At 48.1% G+C, this 23178-nt stretch overlaps 1 protein-coding gene across 1 annotated transcript in view; it reads left to right on the forward strand.

Annotated features, from left to right (window-relative positions):
* Positions 1 to 23178, forward strand: part of NCF2 (neutrophil cytosolic factor 2) — a 172880-nt gene that overhangs the window by 148446 nt on the left and 1256 nt on the right. The window lies entirely within an intron of this gene.

Consider the following 23178-nt stretch of genomic DNA (forward strand, 5'->3'; position numbering starts at 1 on the left):
CAGAGGGTGAAGTCTCACGCTTCCGGCGGGAAGAGTGAGATCTTTAAAAGTTGCAAGAAATTTGCAAAGTTGTTGCTGTTTTTGAACAGTGCCGCTGTTCCTGGGAGTTTCTTGGTCCTTCGGGTTCAGGCCAGTCGTCTAAGGCTTCAGAGGTCGCTGGTCCCTGTCGGATGCGTCGCTGTGCAGGTTCTTTGAGTCTGGAGACAGGCCGGTAGGGCCAAAGCAGTTGCTGTCTCTGTCGTCTCTGCAGGGTTTTCAGGTCAGCAGTCCTTCTTCTTTGTGTAGGTTGCAGGAATCTGATTTCCTGGGTTCTGGGGTGCCCCTAAATACTAGATTTAGGGGTGGGTTTAGGTCAGGAGGGCAGTAGCCAATGGCTACTGTCCCGGAGGGTGGCTGCACCCTCTTTGTGCCTCCTCCCTGAGCGGAGGGGGGCACATCCCCAATCCTATTGGGGGAATCCGCCAAACTTAAGATGGAGGATTTCTAAAGGCAGGGGTCACCTCTGCTCAGGACACCTTAGGGGCTGTCCTGGCTGGTGGGTGACTCCGTCTTGTTTTTCTCATTATCTCCTCTGGACTTACCGCCAAAAGTGGGGGCTGTGTCCAGAGGGGCGGACATCTCCACCAGCGGGGATGTCATGGGGTGCTGTAACAAAGGGCATGAGCCTTTGTGGCTCACCGCCAGGTGTTACAGTTCCTGCAGGGGGAGGTGAGAAGCACCTCCACCCAGTGCAGGCTTTGTTTCTGTCCTCAGAGAGCACAAAGGCTCTCACCCCAGGGGTGCAGAAACTCGTCTCAGTGGCAGCCTGGCACTGACCAGTCAGTCTTGCACTGAAGGATTGGGTAAATTACAGGCGGCATCTTAGATGCCCTCTGTGTGTATTTTGTAATAAATCCAACACTGGCATCAGTGTGGGTTTATTATTCCGAGAAGTTTGATACCAAACTTCCAAGTATTCAGTGTAGCCATTATGGAACTGTGGAGTTCGTTTTGACAAACTCCCAGACCATATACTTAATATGGCCACCCTGTACTTACAATGTCTAAGAATAGACTTAGACACTGTAGGGGCATATTGCTCATGCAGCTATGCCCTCACCTGTGGTATAGTGCACCCTGCCTTAGGGCTGTAAGGCCTGCTAGAGGGGTGACTTACCTATGCCACAGGCAGTATTTTGTGGGCATGGCATCCTGAGGGGGGTGCATGTCGACTTTGCCTTTTTCTCCCACCAACACACACAGGTGGTCATTCCGACCTAGGCGGGTGGCGGTTGCCGCCCGCCCGTCGGAATCCGCCTGAATACCGCCCCGCGGTCAATTGACCGCGAGGGGTATTCTGACTTTCCCGCTGGGCCGGCGGGCGATCTGATTCAGATCGCCCGCCGGCCCAGCGGGAAAGCGCCTTCCACAAGGAAGCCGGCTCGGAATCGAGCCGGCGGAGTGGAAGGCGTGCGACGGGTGCAGCAGCACCCGTCGCGCTTTTCAGTGTCTGCATCGCAGACACTGAAAAGCCTAGTTGGGCCCTGTTAGGGGGCCCCTGCCGTGCCCATGCCATGGGCATGGGCACGGCAGGGGCCCCCAGGGGCCCCGCGACCCCCCCTACCGCCATCCTGTTCATGCGCCGCCTTGGAGGATTCTAAGGGTCAGTGGAAAACCGGCGGGAGACCGCCGGTTTTCCCGTTCTGACCGCGGCCAAAGCGCCGCGGTCAGAATGACCAAGGGAGCACCGCCGGCCTGTCGGCGGTGCTCCCGCCCCCGTTGGCCCTGGCGGTAGGGAACCGCCAGGGTCAGAATGAGGGCCACAATCTGTAATGGCAGTGTGCATGTGTTAGGTGAGGGGTCCCTTAGGGTGACACAACACATGCTGCAGCCCTTAGGGACCTTCCCTGGTCACAGGGCCCTTGGTACCACTGGTACCTTTTACAAGGGACTTATCTGTGTGTCAGGGGTGTGCCAATTGTGGAAACAACGGTACATGTTTAGTGAAAGAACACTGGTGCTGGGGCCTGGTTAGCAGGTGATTGAACTGGAACAAGTGGTTCGGCAAATATCAAAAGGCTGAAAGGCCAGACAAATAACCTTTACGATTGCCCACTGTAAGGTCTCAATGGCCCAAATGCAAAAATCATCTGACATCTTGGTTTATAAGGGGTCAATCTTGCTGCTGCTACACCAGAGTACAAATCTGTCACGGCGCACATAGGGCATCTGGTGGCGTGGATAGTACCCACCACAGATATCAGTTCAAACACAGGACCCTGTCTTGCTGCTGCAACAGAAGACCCTCTCGAAATGGAAGCTTGATCAGAGGACAGATGTTTAGGGTCATACATTCCAGGTACCACACCCTCCTGGCCCAATGTAGAACCACAAGAATGACTTGGGCCTAGTTATTTCTGATCTTTTTCATAATTCAGGAAAGGGAGGGCATGGTTGGAAGGCATACAGAAAGTCCATGTTCCATTCCATCCGGACTGCATCTCCTAATTAGCTTTCTTGTGGAAACTCCATCACACATAACCTTTGATATTGTGCATTCTAGACAGTGGTGAAAAGTGGACTGGCAGCATTCTACTCCCAGTTGTAAGATGCCCTGTACTACCTGAGGGTGAAAATTCCTTTCATGATTTTACAGATTCTGGCTCTGGTATTCAAGGATCTTGCCAGATGGTTCACAATGAGGGAAGTGCTGTGACATATTAACCAACTCCAAAGATTCAGAACCTCCTGAAACCTACAGGATCCCATTCCACCCTGCATGTTGCAATATGACATGGCAGAGTTGCTGTCCATGAGAACCTACACAAGCCTCCTTTTGATGGGTGTCAGGAAGGCCTTCAGAGCCAGATGAATGGCCTGCAGCACCTACAGATTGTTGTAGGCTGGAAGGAAGAGGGGCCTGCTGCTGAACCAAATGCTTTTGAGCAGCCACAACTGCAAATCCTGAGCCATCTCTTCTGTAATTTGGATAGAGTCTAATAGATTTTCTCAGTGCTTAGCCCACTGGAACTTCAGATTTCATTGAATAGCCTGCATGTGCCACTTGTGATATTCAAATAGAAAGGTGCAGTGGGCTAAGAGTCCACAAAGCCTCAGGGCTGCTCTCTCTTGAGATCCAGGACTGAGGTTGAACTATTAAGATCATAGCCTGAATGTCCTAGACTCATTGGGGCAGAGGGAAAGCCCTGAACTGCACTGTATCCAGGATAGCTCCAATGCATGGCAGTCTCTGTGAAGGAGTCAGGTGTTGCTTCAGCTTGTTGATCTAGAATCCCAATGATATCAAGATGTTCTTAATCACCTGGAGGTGATCTTCAACAGCCAGTCATTGAGGTAAGGTGAAAACTGGTATCTCCAACCTCCAAAGATGTGCATTGGCCACTGCCATTACATTTGTGAACCCCAAGCTATGTAGAGGCCAAAGGGGAGCACTGCAAACTGCAAATGCTCTTGGTCGACCATAAACCATAGGTAACATCTGTGGGACTGCAGGGCAGTTGTATATGAAAATACACATCCTATACAGGCCTCGAAAAAACATAAAAATGTTACTAGACCTGCAGGTCGAGTAACTTGAATAATCTACTGCAACTAACTGTAATTTACTCGACTTGCACACAGGTCTCAAATTGTGTGATCCTAGGCTAATATTTCATAGAGTTGCGTTTTTCTTCATTCTCACATATAAGTGCACCTTCAAGTATGCGAGCTCAGCATTTCGGCTGTACAAACAAAAACTGTTTTGCTTGATTAAATGGACTAAACGTTTGCTCCTTGTATAATAAAAATGTAGCCCACATATAGGATACACATGATCCTTGACTTGATTCTTAGTTTACTAATAGCATTGCCACAAGGGAAGGAGTGTTTCTCAGTTCATGTTTAAACACTCACTGTATTACTAAAGCATGATGTGGTAAAATAATTGTAAGAAGACAAATTGACTTTTGACCTCTGTCTCTGAACACAGAGAAAATGTGGCAAGAATAAGATTTAAAGGTGTCTTTATTGCTATTTCTCTTTCCGGCTGAACAGAACACCTGTTCATTGTCAAATCGCCAGAAGGGGCGAGAAGGGGCGAGTAGGTGCTAAAAGTAGGTCGACCTTATACAACATAACTTGCCTTAGCAAGTGGGAGAATAGGTTTTTCAAGGCCCTCTGTAGGAGCAAGGACATCATCTAGTTCCCAAAGTCCAGAGCAATTAACACTTAGATAATATAATGTGAGCATTTTGAATATGTGCTTCCGCAAGGAGGCACTTAGTTTTCAAAGGACCAGCATAGGTCAGAGGCCTGTACTTTTTTGACATAATAAAACAGTAACAGTAACCACTCTCTCCTCATTGAGAGTACGGAACCCTCTTACTAACACCTTTAGACAGCAACAGTTTTACCTCCTGTAGCAGAATGGAGTGGTCCTCTTCTGAAAGTCAGTCAGATGTAGGGTTTAAATTCGGGAGATTAAAAAGAAATGGTAGGGCACAGCCATTCATAATTTGGATCACCCATCTGTCAAATGTGATGGATCACTACCCTGAGAAGAAAAACTGAATCCTACCCCACTCAGGATGGGAGTATGCCACTAAAGGCACACTAAAGGTACTTATTGGTTGCTTCTGCAAGGAAAGGGGTCTGGGAGGACTCGTGCCACCCATTGCTCTCTTGCAGGTTGTCAGCCAGACCCACACCCCAGCCTTGAAAGGACTGGGTGTAACATCTGCTACAGTTGAGGAGTCTGATTCTGTCTTTATGCCAGCCCTCTGGAGTAGCCTCTGAATTTTCTGAACTGATGTGGGAACTGCTTTACATTGATTAAAAGACAAAGGGGGTGATTCTGACCCCGGCGGTCAAGACCGCCGGGGTCGGCGGGAGCACCGCCAACAGGCTGGCGGTGCTCCGCAGGGCATTCTGACCGCGGCGGTATGGCCGCGGTCAGAACAGGAAAACCGGCGGTGTCCCGCCGGTTTTCCGCAGCCCTGCTGAACCCTCCATGGCGGCGCAGCTTGCTGCGCCGCCATGGGGATTCCGACCCCCTCACCGCCATCCTGTTCCTGGCGGTTTCGACCGCCAGGAACAGGATGGCGGTGAGGGGTGTCGTGGGGCCCCTGGGGGCCCCTGCAGTGCCCATGCCAATGGCATGGGCACTGCAGGGGCCCCCGTAAGAGGGCCCCACTTTGAATTTCAGTGTCTGCTTTGCAGACACTGAAATTCGCGACGGGTGCTACTGCACCCGTCGCACCCTTCCCACTCCGCCGGCTCCATTCGGAGCCGGCTTCCTCATGGGAAGGGGTTTCCCGCTGGGCTGGCGGGCGGCCTTCTGGCGGTCGCCCGCCAGCCCAGCGGGAAACACAGAATAACTGCGGCGGTCTTCTGACCGCGTAGCGGTATTCTGTTGGGGGAACTTTGGCGGGCGGCCTCCGCCGCCCGTCAAAGTTGGAATGACCCCCAAAGGGAGCACACCATGGCTTTACTGTCTTTAAAACCATCCAGGGCGGAATCAGCTTATTTAGCAAAAATACATCAAAGGGCATATCCATGAGAGAGGCTTCTACATCTCTGGAAAATCCTGTGGAACACATTGACTCATGCAGCGAGAATAACCCTGTTGCCAACCACCCTTCCCATGCAATCAGTACTATCAAGGCCCGAAAGAATCACGTTTTTGGCAGCATCATGGCCATCATAAATTGTATGCTCCAGAGGAGCCCTAAGGTCTTCCAAGACCACCTGTGGCAAGATCTCACTTTCCATGTCCCAGAGGGTATGCATGTAGTGACCCAACAAACAAACTACAGTGACCAATGTCAAATCCAGGCTAGCTGAGGGGAGGTTGTGTTTTCCAAATGCCTCAGTCTTGTACTCCCTATCCAAAGGAGTTGTGGGGAATGAATTTGGGTTCTCCTTGCTCGTTAAAGCCTGAACCTCCAGGCTGTCTGGGGTAGCATGTTTAGTGAGAAAATCAGGGTTGCAAGGCATCAGTTTGTGACACCAAAACAACTATCTATTTACTAGTGGGCAAAAAAGGGCTTTGACCAAGTCCTCATCAAGGTATCTGTGAAGACCTCATTACAGAGTTAACAAGGGCTCAAACATGGCTTGCCCAGGCTGCAAAAGTTTCATAAGAGCGTTAGTGTTGTTAGTCTAGGTTTCTACTGAAGGCAGCTGCAGTTCCAAGACCACAGCTTCTTGTCTGACAACTACTGCACTCTCTTCTGTTGGTGGTCCAAATGCCAAATCCAACCCTGCAACCTTGTATCGGGGGAAGTATCAATCCCACTGGCCTCTTGTAAGTCCAAATAAAAGTTGTCATTGTCATAATGAGGGGGGAGATAACCATCACCTTCCCCACAATCATCATCATTATTCTCTCCCTCTGGTGGTGTACCGTATTCACAGTCCTAGGCAAAAAGATAATGGAGGCTGTGCCGGTGTACCTGCCCTGGTAGATGCATTGGTATTGGCCAAGGTGGTATGACAAGTGTAGGAAAATGCCACTGTTGGCATGGTTACTCCCTAACTTTTTGCCTTTTATTGATGCTAGTTATGATTGAAAGTGTGCTGGGACCCTGCTAACCAGGCCCCAGCACCAGTGTTCTTTCCCTAAAACTGTACCTTTGTCTCCACAATTGGCACAGCCCTGGCACACAGATAGGTCCCTTGTAAATGGTACCCCTGGTACAAAAGGCCCTGTGGCCAAGAAAGGTCTCTAAGGGCTGCAGCATGTATTATACCACCCTGTGGATCCCTCACTCAGCACATGCACACTGCCTCACAGCTTGTGTGTGCTGGTGGGTAGAAAAAGACTAAGTTGACATGGCAGTCCCCTCAAGGAGCCATGCCCACAACCCACTGCCTGCGGCATAGGTACGTCACCCCTCTAGCAGGCCTTACTGCCCTAAGGCAGGGTGCACTATACAACAGGTGAGGGCATAGCTGCATGAGCACTATGCCCCTATAGTGTCTAAGCCAGTTCTTAGACATTGTAAGTGCAGGGTAGCCATAAAGAGTATATGGTCTGGGAGTTTGTCAAAACACAAACTCCACAGTTCCATAATGGCACACTGAATACTGGGAAGTTTGGTATCAAACTTCTCAGTACAATAAATCCCCTATGATGCCAGTGTGAGATTTATTGAGAAATGCACTCAGAGGGCTTCTTAGAGATGCCCCCTGCATGCCAGCCCAACTGCTAGTGCTAGGCTGATTGGTCTCTCCAGCCTGCCACTTCCAGACTAGTTTCTGGCCACATGGAGAGAGTGCCTTTGTCACTCTGTGAACAGGAACAAAGCCTGTCCTGGGTGGAGGTGCTTCACACCTCCCCCTGCAGGAACTATAACACCTGGCGGTGAGCCTCAAAGGCTCAATCCTGGTGTCAAAACGCCCCAGGGCACTCGAGCTAGTGGAGATGCCTAGCCCCCCCCCTGCCCCCTCCTCAAGCACAGCCCTCACTTTTGGCTGGCAGAAAGTCCAGAGGAGATAATGAAAACAACAAGGAGGAGTTACCCTCCAGCCAGGACAACCCCTAAGGTGTCCTGAGCTGAGGTGACCCCTTCCTTAGAAAATCCTCCAGCTTGCTTTGGAGGATTTCCACCAATAGGATTAGGGGATGTCCCCCCCTACCCAAAGGAAGGGGGCACAAGGAGGGTGCAACCAACCTCAGGGACAGTAGCCATTGGCTACTGCCCTCCAGCCCTAAACACACCCCTAAATTTAGTATTTAGGGGCGATCCTGAACCCAGGAAAACAGAGACCTGAGCAAGAAGAAGGACTGCTGACGTGAAAACTCCGCAGAGAAGACGAAGACGACAACTGCTTTGGCCCCAGCCCTACCGGCCTGTCTCCAGATTCAAAGAACCTGCAACAGCAACACATCCAGCGGGACCAGTGACCTCTTCCAACTCAGAGGACTGCCCTACAACCCAAAAGACCAAGATGCTCCCTTGGACAGCGGCTTTGTCCAAATCAAGAAGAAACCATCTTTAAAGGGGCTCTCACCTCACTCCTGAAGAGTGACTCCCCACCACTCTGCACCCGATGCCCCCAGCCCGTGTCCAGAGAAACCAACACTGCAGAGAAGACCCCGAGGTGACTTCAACATCGTGTCCACCCTGAGACGACCTTCCTGCATCCCCACGGCGATGCCTGCAGAGAGAATCCAGAGGCTCCCCCTGGCCGCGACTGCCCGGTAACAAAGAATCCAACACCTGGAAGAAGCACTGCACCTGCAGCCCCCAGGCCAGAGAGGAACCAACTACTGATGCAGGAGTGACCAGCAGATGGCCCTCATCTTTGCCCAGCCAGTGGCTGGCCTGAGCAGCCCCCCTGTGCCCTGCCTGCATCGCCAGAGTGATCTCCGGGACCCTCCATTGAAACCAACACAAAAACTGACACCTACTTTGCACACTACACCCGGCCGCCCCTGTGCCGCTGAGGGTCTATTTTGTGTGCCTGTTTGGGACCCCCCCAGTGCTCTACAAAACCCCACTGGTCGGCTCCCCGAGGACGCAGGTACTTACCTAACAGACTGGAACTGGAGCACCCCTAGTCTCCATAGGTGCCTATGTTATTTGGGCCACTCTTTGACCTCTGCACCTGACCGGCCCTGTGTTGCTGGTGCTTGGTGTTTGGGGTTGACTTGAACCCCCAACGGTGGGCTGCCTATGCCCGGAGACTAAACTTGTAAGTGCTTTACTTTCCCTGCTAAACTAGCTTGTACTTACCTCCCCCAGGATCTGTTGAATTTTGCAGTGTCCACTTTTAAAATAGCTTATTGCCTTTTTTGACAAAACTGTGTACATTACTGTTTTCACTCAAAGTACTATATTTACCTATGCCAAGTACCTTAAAATGTATGTATTTACTTGAATTGTGAATCTTGTGGTTCTAAAATAAATTAAGAAAATACAATTTTTCTATATAAAACCTATTGGCCTGGAGTTAAGACTGAGTGTGTGTTCCCATGTATTGCCTGGGTGTGTACAACAAATGTTTAACACTACCCTCTGATAAGCCTATTGCTCGACCACACTACAACAAATAAAGCATTAGTATTATCTCTTGTTGCCACTATCAACCTCTAAGGGGAACCCTTGGACTCAGTGCACACTGTCTCTCACTTTGAGATAGTATATACATAGCCAACTTCCTACAAGTGATTGCACATTAGTAATTTTGTACCGTTATATTGTTCGAGATTGGCCTGAAGTAAGTTTGGGGTTAGACATTGGAATCAGTGCTGGATCCTTTTCTGATGCCAGATCAACAGTCCAGTCTAGTTCTGGGAGCTGGAGTAGATGTATGTACGGGAATCCATGCAGGAATTACAATAGATCCTAAGGGGTCAGATGGTGCTTGGGAAGGACCTGCTGGCAGGAACCAGACTGGAGACCCCTGCAATTATTTGGGACCCAAAGGTATGTCATAGGGAGTTGGAACTGGGCTGAAAATGTGTATGGCCTTTTTGAAGGCCTTCATCTGCTGTGGCGCTGCTGATGGTCCATGAAACTATTGGTGCATCGGGTTCAATTGGGGAATCTGTCGCTCTGGACCCCCAAAAGGCTGCACTTCAGTGCTCTACCAATTGCATCACGATGAGGGTATTAACAGAACAATTGAGGATAGCTTATTTTGGCTTCACTTCTATTATTCTAATGAAGTACCCATGATGACACTAGGTTCATGTGGAGTTATATGAGCCTCAGAAACCAATGATCAAGTTTCAAGAGCCTTTTGGAAACCCATCAAGAACATCCATGTGTCAACCACGTGTGGCTTGTGAGAAGCAGGTTGACAGGGGACTATACATGTACCCCTGTCACAATAGTTTTGTCAGGTCAGATCATTCGAAGATTCTAAGTATATTTGTTTTAGCAATCTTCTTTTTTCTTCAGCAGAAATGATTTTGTGTGGCCTGCAGGTGAATCGGGTAAGTTCCGCAGTTTCCATTGATCATCTTAATTGTGTATGGATGTTTGTCTGCCTGGTGTCAGTTAGATCACAGATGGATCAACGAGTTCTAAAATCTGACAGATGAAGAACCTTATACTGTTTTTTATAAGGATCTTGCATCCACGAAACAGAAAGTTTTCATTTTAAGCTTGGAACTTGCCTCCCTACATTATTTCTGGATCCCTAAAAGAACTGTATACAACTTAGGTGTTACAAGGGTCCTCATACATTATTTTCGGTTTCGCAATGCCACTGTTTGGTTCCTATGTTGGCCCTAATCCAACCAAGTCCTTGGCACCTTGCTTGATTGAATATTAAATATCTGAGCGCTATTCGATCCAGGTGTTTCATCTGCCACCGTTAACCATTTCTACCCTTTTCTGGCCAAGCTCGTGACTTTGGGATTTTAGAGACATATCATTGATGCCACATCTGCAAAGCTACCGCTTACTACATAGAACACTCAAAACATGCATTGAAAGTCAATTCCAGGGATGATGCCTGTTCTTTCAGGCCACGCTGAAAACCTTCTTTTGCTAGACAAGGGCTGGACTTCAGACATGCCTCTCTCTTCATATCGATAATAATGTGGATTTTTAATATGCCTAAAACTGAAAGGGCTAGGACATGAGTGAGGACACATTACTTATTGTACTACCTAAGTTACTGCTATTCCATCCACCTTTTCTGCATTTACTCAGTTATGTTGACATTCTCTGTAAAAAAACAAATGGGATCAATGTGACATAGAGAGGGTTCCACCTCCCTATGCTCAGGACTTTTATTCCCTGATGTGCACCTACTTCAGAACCAGTAAATTATAATGGGCATCCTATGTCCAGGGCTGATCAGACTGAAAGGGTAAGAGTACCAGAGTTACACCAGTGAGTATATGTGTTCTGTTTTAATCATTCCCTCAGTTGTTTTGTCTCAGTCCTGGTCTCTTTGCCTGTGAAATCTTGCAAGGGATCAATCCTAATCTCTTATTTCATACCGATCATCATGGATGATTGCTCCATTGCTGTGACATTAAAATGCCAATGTAACCACATACCACAGATTCTGGGTACGACCCACTAATGAGGTATTCCTTTCCCTGGTTTTCCCATTGCCACTTCCATGTATATCCTATAGACTTGATACTGTGGTATCTGTTTCCTCAAGGTATTGTCCATAGAGCCATTAATATTATACATATATTTTGTTTGCTTGGATGCACTATTGTTACTTCTAGATTTACTCCACCACTTCTGGATACTCTCCAAATACCCAACAGAGGTAGTATCTACTGCTTCTATGTAGTTGTCACCTCCATACAATTATCGTTATGCCCCATAGACCCACTACAGTATTGTATATTTGTCACCACTGCTCTGAATCGCCATGTCAATTAATGACTGTTGCTGCAGAGAAAGGAAGGCGCCATGCACAGATCACAATATGAAACCGACATGCAACAAATACTGTCAGCCAGGTCTGAAACACACCCCCAGCACTTTTGTTGATGAATGAACAGCACGGTCATAAATCAAACTTTTTCCTCTTTGCGGATCTATGCCTTACCCTTTCATAGAACCACCTACATTCCCCACAACGCCTATTTGTAATGCCTCACACTTTCCTCAACTGAACTCCCCACATTTCTTGAACCAAAGATGGCATCTAAACTCACAGACTCTTACCTTTACCACTCCTTATTCTTTAATCATTGCTGGCTCGATGCACCTAAACCAGTGCAATTATTCCTATATTCTATTGAACCTCCTACCCACTCTGCTTCTCCTCCACTCCAGTAAGATCACTCTAACCGGCTTTCTACTCTTAAACCCTCTGTATTACCTTTTTATTTTGAGTCTCTGCACGTTGTCCCTCTAATAGGCCCCTTCCTAATGCTCCCTTGTCTCTTACAAGCTACTCGCCCTTGACCAGTTACTCCCTCACACGAGTGACCTCTCCCTCTTGTCCAGGGCAAGAGCCCCACTTGTACTCACTTATTCTAATTGTGTGGCAAAAGATTCAAGTCAATACCCCACAAAAACACCCCCACCGCTCCTCGCACACACCTGCCTAATCAATCAATTAATCAGCATTTATAAAGCGCAGCTTATCACCCGGGGGAGTGGGGGTCTCACTTCGCTAACTGAGGTACGTAGGAAGCTGGCCTGGTGTGTGGTGAGTACCTATGGTACTTACACCTTATACCAGGTCCAGGTATCCCCTTAGTGAAGTGTAGGCAGTGTCTAAAAGCCATGCTCTCTAGAGGTAGCTGTGGATGAGCAGCCAAGGCTTATCTAGGAGGCATGCAAAGCTCATTCAATACCACTACAGTCACCCAGTACTTACACACAAGAAAGAAAACACTTGGTTGTACAGAAATAAAGGTACTTTATTTTTGGAACACCATACCAGACAATACTAGAGAGGCAACCCTCCAATAGGAGGTAAGTAAATACACTATATAAATACACTAATAAACAGTAAAAGGCATAAAAGGTTGGAAAACAGTGTAAAATAGCAATAAGCAATAGACTAAGAAAGTGGAATGCGAAAACAGGGCCCCCCACCTAAGTAAATCATGTATAGGGGAGCTGGGAGTACTTGGAAACCACACAGGTAAGTAATGCAGTCCCACCCGGCGACTAGTAACGCAGGAGTAAAACACTGGATTTCCCCAAAACCAACCCAAAGGATGAAAAGAAGAAAAGGAAGAGACCAAAACAACCTGCAAGGAACCAGCAATGGATTACCGAAGATGGAGACCTGTGGAGAGAGGGGACCAAGTCCAGAAGTGTCTGTGGAGTCCAGGGGGAGTAGGAGAAACTACCCATCTAGAGGTACCTTTTGGAGTCAGTCGACAAAGAAGGAAGACAGGTCAGCACTGCAGCACAGAAGCTGGAGAAAAGTTCCGGATTGCAGATGCGTGTCGGTGAAGGATTTCCACCAACAAGCCTTGGCAAAGGCAAATTCGCAGTTGGAGGAAAAGAGGTGCTGCTGGGGACCAGCAAGGTCCCGCAGGACTCTACCCAGGAGGGAGAGTCACAGGGGACCCTCTGCATCACAGAAGGCTCACAGGAACAGAGGGAGCAACCACAGGTGCCCGACAAGACAGGGACAAATAAGTTGCTGAAATAGTCCATGCACCACAGAAGTTGCTCCCACGTCGCCGGAGGACCACACAGAGGCCCAGGAGTTGCAGGAGGGAGTGCTGGGGGCTGGAGCTGCACGTTGTTTGAAGTTACCCTTGGAGGTGAGGCAAACAAGCCTTGGCAGTTGCAAAGGACGCGGTGCACGGGATGCTATCTTGTGTGGAGTGGAAAGGACTTAGCACCACCAAAGTGTGACAGCTGGTAGAGAGGACCAAGGGGACCTCTCCAGATCACCACCCGTGATGCAAGATCTCCGCCAATCAGGAGGAGGGGAGATCCAAGCAGCCAGTCATCGATGCAGCCAGGTACCTGTGGATGCAGGGGAGTGATGCCTTCACCCCAAGGGAGATTGCTTTTTCTTCTTGGCAGGCTGAAGAGTTGCAGTCTTCTGAGGTTGCATGGCCGGGGAATTGTTGCAAAGCTGACAGGAATTCTGGATACAATGTTGCACAAGAGTCTTCCTTGTGGATCTGCAGCTTGTAGGTTCCTGGAGGGTCCAGTTGCGATTCCGGAAGTCCAGAAGTCAAAGCAGAGGTTGCAGAGGAGTCCTGTTGGAATCTTGCAAGCCAAATCTGAGGACCCACCCCGGAGGAAGACCCTATACAGCTCAAAGAGGGGGCTTGGTTACCTACCTATCAGAGGGTGCCTCTGATGTCACCTGCCTGGCCTGGCCACTCAGATGCTCCCAGAGTTCCCTGCCAACCTTGGAATCAAGATGGCAGAAGACAGGGACCCTCTGGAGGAGCTCTGGGCACCACCCTTGGGGTGGAGGGGAGTGGTCACTTCCCTTTCCAATGTCCAGTTTCATGCTAGAGCAGGGACTGCGGGTCCCTGAACCAGTGTGGACTGGTTTATGCATGGAGGGCTCCAAATGTGCCCTTCAAAGCAAACCAGTGGCTTGTGGAGGCTAGCCCTCCCAAGCCAGTCACACCTAGTTTCAAAGGGAGATGGTGTGAGGAGCCCCCAGAGTGCATGGAATCATACTTCCAATACTTGCAACAGTATGCGGGTATGATTCAGACATGTTTGATACCAAGCATGCCCAGGTTCGGAGTTACCATTATGTAACTCAACGTAGGTAGTGACCTATGTCTGGTACACATATAAAATGGCATTTCCGCACTCACGAAGTTCAGGAAAATGGGGCTGGAGTTCATGGGGCACCTCTGCTAGTGCAGGGGTGCCCTCACACACAGTTACCTGCACCCTGCCCTCTGGGCTGAGAGGTCCTACCATAGAGGTGACTTACAGTGACCTGGTGCAGTGACCTGTAGTGAAATCAGGTGTGTGCACCCGGTTCACACAGACTGCAATGGCAAGCCTGCAGAACCCTTTGCATGGGCTCCCTGTGGGTGTAAGAATAACTGCTACAGCCCATAGGCATCTCCTGGAACCCCAATGCCCTGGGTACTTAGGTAACATATACTAGGGACTTATGTGGGGGGACCAGCATGACAATTGTGGGAAGAAAAGCTTACTAGCAACCAAATTTAGAAGAGAGAGCATAATCACTGGGGTCCTGGTTAGCAGGATCCCAGTGCCCAAAGTCAAACACACTGACAACAGGCAGAAAATGGGGGTAACCACGCCAAGAAAGAGGGAACTTTCCTACAGGGTCAGTTGAAGAGCCATGTCTTGAGGTCCTTCCTGAACTGAGCCAGTGAGAGGTACTGTCTGAGATAGAGTGGCATTGTGTTCCAGGCCTGCGCATCAAGGTAGGAGAAGGATCTTCCTCCAGCCGTGTTCTTCTTAATCTTGGGGAAGGTGGCAAGGGACAGTTGAGGAGAGCGGAGTTGCCTGGAGAGTGTGTAGAAGGAGAGGCGGTTCTTAAAGTAGGCAGGTCCGATGTTGTGAAAGGCCTTGTATGTGTGTGTTGGGGGCTTGAAAGTGATGTGTTTGTTGATGGGGAGTAATTGTAGGTCTCTCAGGTGGGTGGAGATGTGACGGAGGGTTCCAGAATCAGTCTGGCTGGAGTTCTGAATTCTCTGAAGTCTAGTTTGGAGTTTCTTGGTGATTCCAGCATAGAGGGGGTTATTCTAACTTTGGAGGAGGTGTTAATCCGTCCCAAAAGTGACGGAAAAGTGATGGATTTACCACCAGCCGTATTACGAGTCCATTATATCCTATGGAACTCGTAATACGGCTGGTGGTATATCCGTCACTTTACCGTCACTTTTGGGATGGATTAACACTCCTCCAAAGTTAGAATAACCCCCAGAGTGTGTTGCTGTAGTCGAGTTTACTGCTGACGACTGCGTGAGGGACTGTCCTTCTTGTGTCAATGGGTATCCACTTGAAGATCTTCCCGAGTAGGCGGAGAGTGTGAAAGCATGCGGATGAGACGGTGTTGACTTGGCGGGTCATGTAAAGTGACGAGTCAAGGATGATCCCAAGGTTGTGTGCATGTTCGGTGGGAGATGGGGTAGTTCCAACGGCCCTTGGCCACCAAGAGTCGTCCCAAGCAATAGTGGTGGGGCCCAGGATGAGGATCTCCATCTTGTCTGAGTTGAGCTTGAGGCAGCTGTCTCTCATCCAGTCAGCGACTGCCTTTTTTCCATTGTGAAAGTTCTCTTTGGATGCTGATGGCTCGTCAGTGAGGGAGAGAATGAGCTATGTGATGTCGGCCTGTGAGACAATGTTGAGCATGTGGTGTCTGACCATCTTGGCGAGCGGGATCATGTATAGGTTGAAGAGTGTGGGCCTCAGGAAGGATCCCTGGGGCACTCTGCATGTGGTTTCTGTCAGCATGGAGGTGAAGGGTTGAAGTCTGACTCTCTGGGTTCGGCCGGTGAGAAAAGATCAGATGCACTCCAGGGCTTTACCACGAATGCTGATGTCATGTAGTCTGGTGCAGAAAGTGGTGTGAGAGATGGTGTCGAAGGTGGCGGAGAGGTGGAGGAGGATGAGGGCTGCTGTTTCGCCACGGTCCAGAAGAGAGAGGATGTCATTCATGGCTGCTAGGAGTGTAGTTTTGGAGCTGCGATTGCTCCTGAATCCAGAAATGGGAGGGGTTGAGGATGTGGTTGGTCTCAATGAAGTTGGTGAGCTGTGCGTTGATCGTTTTCCTAATTACCTTGGCTGGAAAATGGAGCAGTGAGATCGGCCTGTAGTTTTTCAGTTCTGTTTGGTCTGCAGACGGCTTCTTCTGTAGGGGGTTTATCTGGGAAGGTGATGCCGTCTTGATTAAAGATGTGGTGGGTGCATTAGTCCAAGTCTTAACTTGTGATCCGGGGACCACAGGTTAAGAACCACTGTTCTGATAAGTGTTTGGGGGAGTAAGGATAATAAGCCTATTAGCACAGGGATCTTATCACCTTAGTATCCATCCCTTCCCCCCTCCCTAAGATAAGCATTACAGTTGGAACTGACACATCCAGAGTCCAAGAAAGAGCTCCTAAGCCCTATGGTCTCTTCCCCTCCTCCATATGGTCTTCAAGGTGTCTTCTGGGGGGAGGAGGGTCCAGTGGTCTAAGAAAAACTACAGGGTTCGGACTCACTCTCCATGAGAGCCAGTCACAAAATCGTCTTCCCATACCTTGCACTGTTGTACTGTGTACGTTGTGTACAACTGTATTTTATCAATTCTTTCTCCAAGTTCCGTCACAACCCAAACTCTCCTGCTCCTTTCGCTTCCCAAGGCCCAAACCAATAGAACACAATTAAATGCATGCCAGCTGACACCCCACCATGACAAAGCAGAACCTCAGGATACCTCTGCTATACAATGGGTATACCAGCCCACTAGTTTCCAGCACTGCCACCCGCTTTCTTTGACACTTGCACAAGCATGACAGCTGACGTCTTTTCCTAGCAAAGCAGACTATGAAGATGTCGCTGAATTCATTACACTATCAACTACCCCTGTTATCTATGGCAAGATTCAATTCTGCTATCCTCTTCACTTAAATCGTTCAGGCATGTCAGCTTACTGCTCACCCTGGCAAAGCGAGACATCAAGATAGATCTGAAATTTATCAGCCAACAAAGGGATGCCTGTGACATCTCACCCAGGAACAGAAAAACTATGAAATATCTACAACACTAGCATCACGAAAGCTGTCACGGCATAGTTCAGGGATGCAACTGAATAATGTTCTGTACCAAATGGTATTATGACTGAACAACACCAATATTTCATACCTGTCAGACAACCACTACTCAACCCAACTAGACCAATCCAGAAACAAAAATGGATACTTGCCAATGCAAGATCTATATAAAAGAACAAGCATTATGAAAAACGACTAATAGTGAACATGCAACTGCACTGATTATTCATAACCAAAACCTAGACAGGGATGTCTTAGAGAAAGCAGTTCTATTGGGATTTGAATCAAAATGAAACATGCTTGAATAAAAGAACTGGTGGAGTCACGACTGTGCAAAAGGAGTCCCTGAAAATACGTGACCTGTCTGCACTGGAACACAAATATCAGTCTACCGCCACATGCCCTAATGACAATTTATTTTCTACGAATTTTGCAGTGCCCACCAGGAAAGAAATAGAATCTGAAATGGGGTCTCTCCGAAAATCATATGTGACGAGCTTAAGAAACTTTGCAGAGACTTTCAGCTGCTTGTCAATACTGACTCCAAAAGTTTGAGTAACTTTTAAATACTTTCGGCACAATCATTCCACAGAAAGAAGCATACAGAATCACTCAAAGCCGGCGAGTGAAAAGATTCACCAATGACGTTGCCTCTCTCAAAGTTACAAAAAGGGCTCTTAAACACAGACAGGCGAAATAAATATAATCCACAACTACATGTATGTAGAGGAACCATCAGAAAAGGAAAACATAAATACTTTTCCTGCCTCTACTTTGCATCATGCCGTGCAAAGATCCTCAGAATTAATTCAGATATTGAGAATAAAACAGCTTCATCAAGTGAAACAGATTCCTCTCAATTTCTTTGTGACGCTTTGGCCTCTCATTGCGTGTGTAAACTCAAAGAACAACGCACGCTCCTATGCTCACTAGCCCACACTCCCAACCAGACATGCAAACGCCACCAAACAAAAGAAATGGCAGAAGGGCCTTATTAGATCATGTCTCTAAAGAACTAATATCCCACTCACAAGATCTTAATCACTAGCTGGGTCCACGCCTTTCTTGCAATTTTGAAGGAAAACATATTTATTGAACCCATCATGGAAGCTGCACAGACAATCGCCAAAGCGTTCCTTCGGTAATCAGTTTTAAAGAAACTATGTGGAAGCGAAAAGCCCTTCATATTGCAGATCGAGAGCAAATGGTAATTCCTAGTCATACTAATAGATAAAGTGACCTACACTGAGATGATGAACTTTTCTGGAAAACAGTTTCCTCACAGATGCACACAGACCGGTTTCCAACCCAGCAGAGGGACAGACTCCAGACTAGTATTTAGTATGGACAAGCACAGAACACAGATTGAATCAAAATGGAATTGCTGCATTGATCTTGCTGAACCTCTCTGTTGCCTTCAATACAATCCACCAAGCAAGAGTACTGCTAGACCATAGAATGAGGACATCCAAAAAAAAGTCTGGGACCCTATCATACAATAACCACATCATCTCACCCAAGATACACCCAGGAACTGCCTAGATTCTGACGTCCCTGGCGGCTCTACCATCTGTTTCCCCCCCAACTACACTCTCCCACACTCACCCCGCCTTTCCAACATCCAGAAACGTCCTCTGCCAGGATTGTTCAATCAGTTGTTCATACTTGTATCAACTACAGTTATAGCACACAGATGATCCACAAGCACCTCAAAGTCCCAACGACATCTAAGCTACCACCTTGCCTGGTTGCTATGGAACACTGGATGACTGCTATACATCATATATTCTAACTGGACAAAACAGATAGACACAACTGGACAAAACAGAAATCATCAAGTGTGGAATCTGGCTACCAGATACCAAAGTGGATGATAGACAAAACAAGGAGCCTACAAATCATTCACCAAACTTATGCCTAGAATTCTGAAATGCATATTATCCAAGCCGCAGGGGCGGAGCGTCACCCCACTGGGTAAGAGCCAGCAGCAGAAAAATAAAACAATATTTGAATCAGGTGCAGGGAGAGGTAGGGCGGGGCCTCGGAAGGTGGGGCGGGGGATGAGGACTTGTGTGCATTAAGTGTGCATGTGTGTTTGGACAGCCGAAGGCAGCCGTCCAAACACACATGCCCACTTAGGTTTCTCCAGCCCAGCTGTGTACACAGCCAGACTGGAGAAAGTGCACAGGCCCCAGGGTTGTGTCTGAGTGGCAGTCATTGCTGCTCAGACCAATCCTGATGCTGCTTACATGCTACGTTCAGCATGTAAGCAGCGCCAGGATTGCCGGGGAGCCTCTTCTAGTGTCCTGGCAAATGCTGGGACACCAGAACAGGAAAGGAAGATGAACGAGGTGGCAGAAGAGGACAGCAGCGGTGGCAACATTGAATGGTAAGTTTCTTTTTTTTATTAATTTAATTTATTCCCCCTCCCTTTCGTCCCCATCGTCCCTCCCGCCACTCCCCTAGACATCTCCGGCAGCCGTCGCTGCCAAGCCATTGTGACTTTGCACTAGCCACCAGTGTCTTTTAGAATCTTGTTTGAGCACAGTGCATAACACAACAAGCACTGCAAGGAAGAGGAAAAATATTCCCACAACAAAAATTTAAGGCCCACCGTAGTCCTAAGTAGAATCTACAATCCAACTCATTCTTAAAACTCAAAGTGTCACATTTCGACAAAATCTGATTTAACGGTCCCTCATTCTCATGATAATTCCTAGTATGCAATATTTGGAACTCACTGCCAATCCAGATAAGGTAACCAAAAAAACTGCTGTTTTCTGGAAAACCATAAAAATGGATGTTCAAGTTCCAGATCTTTGAATGATCAAAAATTCACTGACATCACCTATCAATCACTACTCCTGATGGAAAAGGCACGGATAGCTCACCCTCCAGGATGCGACTCATTGATCTAGTATGTTCCAACAAAGCTGCATGAAGTTCAATCCATCACATTTCATGAACCTTATAAACATCAACATGTGTATCAGCAGCAATGGTTTGCTCCAATACGACGAGACCATAGGTCAGGCTCTCATACACAACACCATGCCCTTCCTACATAAGATATGGAGCAACCACACTCTCAAAACTAACAGACACGAACACTTGTAATAGCTCTGAACACGTTTACTGCTGCAATAACGCGTTACTGGCAGTTGTGCACTATAGAAACACTAGGAGGCCTATCGCTTGCAGCCTTGAGTTAAACACACTTGAAGTTGCCTGGAGCTGGAACACCAAGTCCGGTTTCACCTGGTGCTGGAACCTGCACCTAGTAAAACAACTCGCAGGTCTGGGGCAGGCAGAGGGCAGTGGTGCATCCCAGTCCCCACCCGACTTCCTCCTCCTGAAGGCGAAGAGTGCATTTCTCACTCTCCAGAAGCCCCTGAACCTGCCCTGTCCCCCAAACCCTACTCACCTCACACACCATGCACAGCAGCCCTCTCACCCTTCCATTTAACAAATGCCCACAACAGGTGGTAAATAGAAATGGGTAATTCCCCAGAGAGGGAAGAACAGTGCAGAAAAGGACCTGGCAATCCTGGATGTGCATGGCCATTTCCAATTCTGGGGGCTAAATTTGTTGCAAGTAAGAAAGTATTGTGCAGAATCAGTAAAAGTGGCTTCTGTAATTTTCGGACCCCAGCTCCAGGTGACCTGGAATCACATCCTGGATAATATATCCCAGCTCACTTTCCACGGTTATAGATGTTGTCTTGACATTGAGATTTAATGCCGCTAAGGAACTCAGGCGGTCACTCTGACCGCGGCGGTCACCGCCGAATGACCGCACCGCGGTCAAAAGACCGCGGCGGCCATTCCAACTTTCCCGCTGGGCCGGCGGGCGACCGCCAGAAGGCCGCCCGCCGGCCCAGCGGGAAAGCCCCTTCAACAATGAAGCTGGCTCGGAATGGAGCCGGCGGAGTTGAAGGGGTGCGACGGGTGCAGTGGCACCCGTCGCGATTTTCAGTGTCTGCAAAGCAGACACTGAAAATCTTCATGGGGCCCTGTTAGGGGGCCCCTGCACTGCCCATGCCAATGGCATGGGCAGTGCAGGGGCCCCCAGGGGCCCCACGAACCCTTTCCCGCCATCCTGTTCCTGGCGGTAAAAACCGCCAGAAACAGGATGGCGGGAAGGGGGTCGGAATCCCCATGGCGGTGCTGCTAGCAGCGCTGCCGTGGAGGATTCCCTGGGCCAGGGGTAAACCGGCGGGAAACCGGCGGTTGCCCTTTTCTGACCGCGGCTTTACCGCTGCGGTCAGAATGGCCCAGGAAGCACCGCCAGCCTGTTGGCGGTGCTTCTGCGGTCCCCGGCCCTGGCGGTCATGGACCGCCAGGGTCGGAATGACCCCCTCAGTGTCTCTAAATGGTTAACTTGCTGATGAGCCATAAATGAACATTACTAGTTTGGACCAGCATCGTCTCCCCCTCCAGCAGAAGCCACTGCAAACCCTTTAATACAAAACTTTAATAAGCTATGTTTATTATTGTTTTGTATTAAAAGGGGCGGGCCACAGACTGTAATGAGGCCAAACACACATGCACAGTAGGGTCTCTCCAGCCCGGCACTGTGTTGCTAGGCTGAAAAGAGCCAGCACAGCCTCCCAGTCTGCTCTGAGCAGCGTCAGGATTGGCTGCATGGCAGGCTGGGAGCCTGTACCTGCACTTGAGGATGGAGGAGCGGAGCAGCACATCATTAAGGTAAGTTTTATTTTCTATTATTTTATTTTTTTTCTCCCACAACCTGCTATGTGCCACCCTGCCCCTTTTCCATCCCACAAGCCGCCACTGGTTTGGACATCATCTAAAAAAAAATATTAAAAAAAATCTGTCCTTGCACTGCCATCTTCACAAGATTTTATGCGAGGACCTTGCTTTTTTTTTTTTTAAATCGAAAGGAATATGGAACACTGGGGGGACTGTTCAATGTACCTTACCGCCCAAGCTGTGATTATGGGTTTGTCGCCCACTGCTGAGGGCTATAGAACAGCGGTTAAAGGCCTTCAGCCTGGTTGATAGGCTTGAGCCGCAGGCACTCACAAATTCAATGTTCTAATTCAGTGGTTCTTAACCTTTTGAATTCTGTGGAACACCACTTTATCATTGCTGGAATCCAGGGACACCCAATTAATCATTATTGGAATCGAGGAGCCCCCAACTCAGTCATTACTGGAAGTCGATGCCCTCTGCCTAAACTTTCAAGGATTTGAATTGCAAAACAATACACAAAAAAATAGAAACATGCATTTATCAAGCAAATACACAAATGATAAAATACTTGATTTAATTCACAAATAATAAAAAAAAAAATCAACATTTTAAATTCAGTTGAGGTCACTCATCATCCATATTATATTTTGTTTCATGCACTTGCACTGCTCCCACAAATCAATCTGAGGATACTAACTTAATTTGTAGTCTCCAGTTTCAAATTCCTACACATTTACAGAATGTTTTAAAGATTTCAGTTGTGTACATTTTGCTTTCTTTATATACACTTTATTAATCTGTTAATATCATTTAATTTTCTACGCTGCACGGACCCCAAAGGGTCCCCGAACCACAGGTTAAGAAAAACTGTTCTAAATAAGTGTTTGGGGGAGTAAGGATAATAAGCCAATTAGCACAGGGATCTTAGCACCTTAGCATCCATCCCTTCCCCCTCCCGAAGATAAGCATTGCAGTTGGAACTGACACATCCGGAGTCCAAGACAGAGCTCCTCAGCCCTATGGTCTCTTCCCAGCCTCCATATGAAACCCTGCAGGACCCCTCATGTTGTGATTGCCAATTAGTTTTCTGCATGAGTATGAGTATGAGTACTGGCTTATATTACTGTGTGCTAATGGACATTAGCACAAATTTATAAGTGACTCCCATTATTTATCACCTGTTTACATACTCTTGGTAAATAATTGTGCCGGAGAGTCATCTCACACATTTTAAGTGACCCCTATTTGTTGCTTTCTTAATTCCTTTGAAATTATTATTTATTCAATAAATACTGTTACGAACTGTACATAGATTTCAG

This window comes from Pleurodeles waltl, chromosome 4_2, assembly GCF_031143425.1.
Source record: "Pleurodeles waltl isolate 20211129_DDA chromosome 4_2, aPleWal1.hap1.20221129, whole genome shotgun sequence".
In the NCBI taxonomy this organism is placed as follows: domain Eukaryota; kingdom Metazoa; phylum Chordata; class Amphibia; order Caudata; family Salamandridae; genus Pleurodeles; species Pleurodeles waltl.